The 6000-nt window shown below is 52.8% G+C and overlaps 6 non-coding genes across 6 annotated transcripts; all 6 read left to right on the top strand.

Annotated features, from left to right (window-relative positions):
- The first annotated feature begins 895 nt into the window (after positions 1-895).
- LOC126440255 (5S ribosomal RNA) lies at positions 896-1014 on the top strand. Its single transcript, XR_007581432.1, has one exon. It is a non-coding gene; the product is annotated as a 5S ribosomal RNA (ribosomal RNA).
- Positions 1015-1818: 804 nt separating this feature from the next.
- On the top strand, positions 1819-1937 carry LOC126440254 (5S ribosomal RNA). Its single transcript, XR_007581431.1, has one exon. It is a non-coding gene; the product is annotated as a 5S ribosomal RNA (ribosomal RNA).
- Positions 1938-2742: 805 nt separating this feature from the next.
- LOC126440253 (5S ribosomal RNA) lies at positions 2743-2861 on the top strand. The gene has a single exon (XR_007581430.1). It is a non-coding gene; the product is annotated as a 5S ribosomal RNA (ribosomal RNA).
- An 805-nt stretch (positions 2862-3666) lies between these two features.
- Positions 3667-3785, top strand: LOC126440252 (5S ribosomal RNA). The gene has a single exon (XR_007581429.1). It is a non-coding gene; the product is annotated as a 5S ribosomal RNA (ribosomal RNA).
- Positions 3786-4591: 806 nt separating this feature from the next.
- Positions 4592-4710, top strand: LOC126440250 (5S ribosomal RNA). Its single transcript, XR_007581427.1, has one exon. It is a non-coding gene; the product is annotated as a 5S ribosomal RNA (ribosomal RNA).
- An 805-nt stretch (positions 4711-5515) lies between these two features.
- LOC126440249 (5S ribosomal RNA) lies at positions 5516-5634 on the top strand. Its single transcript, XR_007581426.1, has one exon. It is a non-coding gene; the product is annotated as a 5S ribosomal RNA (ribosomal RNA).
- The last annotated feature ends 366 nt before the right edge of the window (positions 5635-6000 follow it).

Raw genomic sequence — 6000 nt, 5'->3', positions numbered from 1 at the left:
GGTTCTCGTCCGATCACCGAAGTTAAGCATCATTGGGCCCAGTTAGTACTTGGATGGGTGACCACCTGGGAAACCTGGGTGCTGTTGGCTACCTTCCTTTTTTTTTTTTTTCGTTTTCGTATTATGTCGCTACCCCTGCCAGCCCAATTTTCAAACTGCCTTTCTGTTGTGACAAAGATGCTTCCTTATGCCTTTTAAACTACTGTAATGGTACGAAAATGCAGTAATTAACTCGGTTTGAGGGAGAATGTGCTAACCAAGTTTGCCAAGAAGACTTTGAAAACGACAAAACTGTACGAATCGGCAGGTGATTTCTGAAATACGTCACCGCCTATTGTTGTGTAGGAGTGTAGAGTTCCAAATTTGGTTTGTAATCATGACTTTATTCCTTAGTCGTCTCGTCTCGTCCCGCAGACGTTTGTCGTGCTTGCGCTGTCATATGGACCACGACCCGAGCGGCAGCGAGCGGCAGTCGAGCAAAGTCGGGACAAGTCGGGACGCGGACAGGGACAGGAATGGTGTGAATGCACTGCAAACTACGCAGACACCTGGTGTGAGGCGAGGCGAGGCGAGGCGAGGAAGCCCACATCGCTACCAGTGGCGCCCTCCAGCACGACACTGCACCACCCCGCACAGGCCCTCCGCTGGACACCAGGGACAAGATGCGTCCTCCGCTAGTGTCGAAGGCTGCACGCGCCCAGCGAATGACAGGAGGTGCAACGAGCAGCAGTGCGTCTCACACACGCGGCGGTGGGGCGCGCCCCCCGCACGCGTCCTCGAGGAACTGGCTGTTGCGGAAGGAAGTGCTTTCGTCAAATGCGGCGGAAAACTAACATTTTGTGTGTTGGGAAAAAAGCCGAACGCGAATTCTGCCGTGCTCCTACATTAGATGCGCGCCAACGGCCATACCATGATGGATACACCGGTTCTCGTCCGATCACCGAAGTTAAGCATCATTGGGCCCAGTTAGTACTTGGATGGGTGACCACCTGGGAAACCTGGGTGCTGTTGGCTACCTTCCTTTTTTTTTTTTTTCGTTTTCGTATTATGTCGCTACCCCTGCCAGCCCAATTTTCAAACTGCCTTTCTGTTGTGACAAAGATGCTTCCTTATGCCTTTTAAACTACTGTAATGGTACGAAAATGCAGTAATTAACTCGGTTTGAGGGAGAATGTGCTAACCAAGTTTGCCAAGAAGACTTTGAAAACGACAAAACTGTACGAATCGGCAGGTGATTTCTGAAATACGTCACCGCCTATTGTTGTGTAGGAGTGTAGAGTTCAAATTTGGTTTGTAATCATGACTTTATTCCTTAGTCGTCTCGTCTCGTCCCGCAGACGTTTGTCGTGCTTGCGCTGTCATATGGACCACGACCCGAGCGGCAGCGAGCGGCAGTCGAGCAAAGTCGGGACAAGTCGGGACGCGGACAGGGACAGGAATGGTGTGAATGCACTGCAAACTACGCAGACACCTGGTGTGAGGCGAGGCGAGGCGAGGCGAGGAAGCCCACATCGCTACCAGTGGCGCCCTCCAGCACGACACTGCACCACCCCGCACAGGCCCTCCGCTGGACACCAGGGACAAGATGCGTCCTCCGCTAGTGTCGAAGGCTGCACGCGCCCAGCGAATGACAGGAGGTGCAACGAGCAGCAGTGCGTCTCACACACGCGGCGGTGGGGCGCGCCCCCCGCACGCGTCCTCGAGGAACTGGCTGTTGCGGAAGGAAGTGCTTTCGTCAAATGCGGCGGAAAACTAACATTTTGTGTGTTGGGAAAAAAGCCGAACGCGAATTCTGCCGTGCTCCTACATTAGATGCGCGCCAACGGCCATACCATGATGGATACACCGGTTCTCGTCCGATCACCGAAGTTAAGCATCATTGGGCCCAGTTAGTACTTGGATGGGTGACCACCTGGGAAACCTGGGTGCTGTTGGCTACCTTCCTTTTTTTTTTTTTTCGTTTTCGTATTATGTCGCTACCCCTGCCAGCCCAATTTTCAAACTGCCTTTCTGTTGTGACAAAGATGCTTCCTTATGCCTTTTAAACTACTGTAATGGTACGAAAATGCAGTAATTAACTCGGTTTGAGGGAGAATGTGCTAACCAAGTTTGCCAAGAAGACTTTGAAAACGACAAAACTGTACGAATCGGCAGGTGATTTCTGAAATACGTCACCGCCTATTGTTGTGTAGGAGTGTAGAGTTCCAAATTTGGTTTGTAATCATGACTTTATTCCTTAGTCGTCTCGTCTCGTCCCGCAGACGTTTGTCGTGCTTGCGCTGTCATATGGACCACGACCCGAGCGGCAGCGAGCGGCAGTCGAGCAAAGTCGGGACAAGTCGGGACGCGGACAGGGACAGGAATGGTGTGAATGCACTGCAAACTACGCAGACACCTGGTGTGAGGCGAGGCGAGGCGAGGCGAGGAAGCCCACATCGCTACCAGTGGCGCCCTCCAGCACGACACTGCACCACCCCGCACAGGCCCTCCGCTGGACACCAGGGACAAGATGCGTCCTCCGCTAGTGTCGAAGGCTGCACGCGCCCAGCGAATGACAGGAGGTGCAACGAGCAGCAGTGCGTCTCACACACGCGGCGGTGGGGCGCGCCCCCCGCACGCGTCCTCGAGGAACTGGCTGTTGCGGAAGGAAGTGCTTTCGTCAAATGCGGCGGAAAACTAACATTTTGTGTGTTGGGAAAAAAGCCGAACGCGAATTCTGCCGTGCTCCTACATTAGATGCGCGCCAACGGCCATACCATGATGGATACACCGGTTCTCGTCCGATCACCGAAGTTAAGCATCATTGGGCCCAGTTAGTACTTGGATGGGTGACCACCTGGGAAACCTGGGTGCTGTTGGCTACCTTCCTTTTTTTTTTTTTTCGTTTTCGTATTATGTCGCTACCCCTGCCAGCCCAATTTTCAAACTGCCTTTCTGTTGTGACAAAGATGCTTCCTTATGCCTTTTAAACTACTGTAATGGTACGAAAATGCAGTAATTAACTCGGTTTGAGGGAGAATGTGCTAACCAAGTTTGCCAAGAAGACTTTGAAAACGACAAAACTGTACGAATCGGCAGGTGATTTCTGAAATACGTCACCGCCTATTGTTGTGTAGGAGTGTAGAGTTCCAAATTTGGTTTGTAATCATGACTTTATTCCTTAGTCGTCTCGTCTCGTCCCGCAGACGTTTGTCGTGCTTGCGCTGTCATATGGACCACGACCCGAGCGGCAGCGAGCGGCAGTCGAGCAAAGTCGGGACAAGTCGGGACGCGGACAGGGACAGGAATGGTGTGAATGCACTGCAAACTACGCAGACACCTGGTGTGAGGCGAGGCGAGGCGAGGCGAGGAAGCCCACATCGCTACCAGTGGCGCCCTCCAGCACGACACTGCACCACCCCGCACAGGCCCTCCGCTGGACACCAGGGACAAGATGCGTCCTCCGCTAGTGTCGAAGGCTGCACGCGCCCAGCGAATGACAGGAGGTGCAACGAGCAGCAGTGCGTCTCACACACGCGGCGGTGGGGCGCGCCCCCCGCACGCGTCCTCGAGGAACTGGCTGTTGCGGAAGGAAGTGCTTTCGTCAAATGCGGCGGAAAACTAACATTTTGTGTGTTGGGAAAAAAGCCGAACGCGAATTCTGCCGTGCTCCTACATTAGATGCGCGCCAACGGCCATACCATGATGGATACACCGGTTCTCGTCCGATCACCGAAGTTAAGCATCATTGGGCCCAGTTAGTACTTGGATGGGTGACCACCTGGGAAACCTGGGTGCTGTTGGCTACCTTCCTTTTTTTTTTTTTTTCGTTTTCGTATTATGTCGCTACCCCTGCCAGCCCAATTTTCAAACTGCCTTTCTGTTGTGACAAAGATGCTTCCTTATGCCTTTTAAACTACTGTAATGGTACGAAAATGCAGTAATTAACTCGGTTTGAGGGAGAATGTGCTAACCAAGTTTGCCAAGAAGACTTTGAAAACGACAAAACTGTACGAATCGGCAGGTGATTTCTGAAATACGTCACCGCCTATTGTTGTGTAGGAGTGTAGAGTTCCAAATTTGGTTTGTAATCATGACTTTATTCCTTAGTCGTCTCGTCTCGTCCCGCAGACGTTTGTCGTGCTTGCGCTGTCATATGGACCACGACCCGAGCGGCAGCGAGCGGCAGTCGAGCAAAGTCGGGACAAGTCGGGACGCGGACAGGGACAGGAATGGTGTGAATGCACTGCAAACTACGCAGACACCTGGTGTGAGGCGAGGCGAGGCGAGGCGAGGAAGCCCACATCGCTACCAGTGGCGCCCTCCAGCACGACACTGCACCACCCCGCACAGGCCCTCCGCTGGACACCAGGGACAAGATGCGTCCTCCGCTAGTGTCGAAGGCTGCACGCGCCCAGCGAATGACAGGAGGTGCAACGAGCAGCAGTGCGTCTCACACACGCGGCGGTGGGGCGCGCCCCCCGCACGCGTCCTCGAGGAACTGGCTGTTGCGGAAGGAAGTGCTTTCGTCAAATGCGGCGGAAAACTAACATTTTGTGTGTTGGGAAAAAAGCCGAACGCGAATTCTGCCGTGCTCCTACATTAGATGCGCGCCAACGGCCATACCATGATGGATACACCGGTTCTCGTCCGATCACCGAAGTTAAGCATCATTGGGCCCAGTTAGTACTTGGATGGGTGACCACCTGGGAAACCTGGGTGCTGTTGGCTACCTTCCTTTTTTTTTTTTTTCGTTTTCGTATTATGTCGCTACCCCTGCCAGCCCAATTTTCAAACTGCCTTTCTGTTGTGACAAAGATGCTTCCTTATGCCTTTTAAACTACTGTAATGGTACGAAAATGCAGTAATTAACTCGGTTTGAGGGAGAATGTGCTAACCAAGTTTGCCAAGAAGACTTTGAAAACGACAAAACTGTACGAATCGGCAGGTGATTTCTGAAATACGTCACCGCCTATTGTTGTGTAGGAGTGTAGAGTTCCAAATTTGGTTTGTAATCATGACTTTATTCCTTAGTCGTCTCGTCTCGTCCCGCAGACGTTTGTCGTGCTTGCGCTGTCATATGGACCACGACCCGAGCGGCAGCGAGCGGCAGTCGAGCAAAGTCGGGACAAGTCGGGACGCGGACAGGGACAGGAATGGTGTGAATGCACTGCAAACTACGCAGACACCTGGTGTGAGGCGAGGCGAGGCGAGGCGAGGAAGCCCACATCGCTACCAGTGGCGCCCTCCAGCACGACACTGCACCACCCCGCACAGGCCCTCCGCTGGACACCAGGGACAAGATGCGTCCTCCGCTAGTGTCGAAGGCTGCACGCGCCCAGCGAATGACAGGAGGTGCAACGAGCAGCAGTGCGTCTCACACACGCGGCGGTGGGGCGCGCCCCCCGCACGCGTCCTCGAGGAACTGGCTGTTGCGGAAGGAAGTGCTTTCGTCAAATGCGGCGGAAAACTAACATTTTGTGTGTTGGGAAAAAAGCCGAACGCGAATTCTGCCGTGCTCCTACATTAGATGCGCGCCAACGGCCATACCATGATGGATACACCGGTTCTCGTCCGATCACCGAAGTTAAGCATCATTGGGCCCAGTTAGTACTTGGATGGGTGACCACCTGGGAAACCTGGGTGCTGTTGGCTACCTTCCTTTTTTTTTTTTTTCGTTTTCGTATTATGTCGCTACCCCTGCCAGCCCAATTTTCAAACTGCCTTTCTGTTGTGACAAAGATGCTTCCTTATGCCTTTTAAACTACTGTAATGGTACGAAAATGCAGTAATTAACTCGGTTTGAGGGAGAATGTGCTAACCAAGTTTGCCAAGAAGACTTTGAAAACGACAAAACTGTACGAATCGGCAGGTGATTTCTGAAATACGTCACCGCCTATTGTTGTGTAGGAGTGTAGAGTTCCAAATTTGGTTTGTAATCATGACTTTATTCCTTAGTCGTCTCGTCTCGTCCCGCAGACGTTTGTCGTGCTTGCGCTGTCATATGGACCACGACCCGAG

The sequence above is a fragment of the Schistocerca serialis genome, unplaced genomic scaffold (assembly GCF_023864345.2).
Source record: "Schistocerca serialis cubense isolate TAMUIC-IGC-003099 unplaced genomic scaffold, iqSchSeri2.2 HiC_scaffold_1357, whole genome shotgun sequence".
In the NCBI taxonomy this organism is placed as follows: Eukaryota; Metazoa; Arthropoda; class Insecta; order Orthoptera; family Acrididae; genus Schistocerca; species Schistocerca serialis.
Note: the sequence above shows the minus strand (reverse complement) of the source record. Positions and strands in the feature narration are given on the sequence as shown.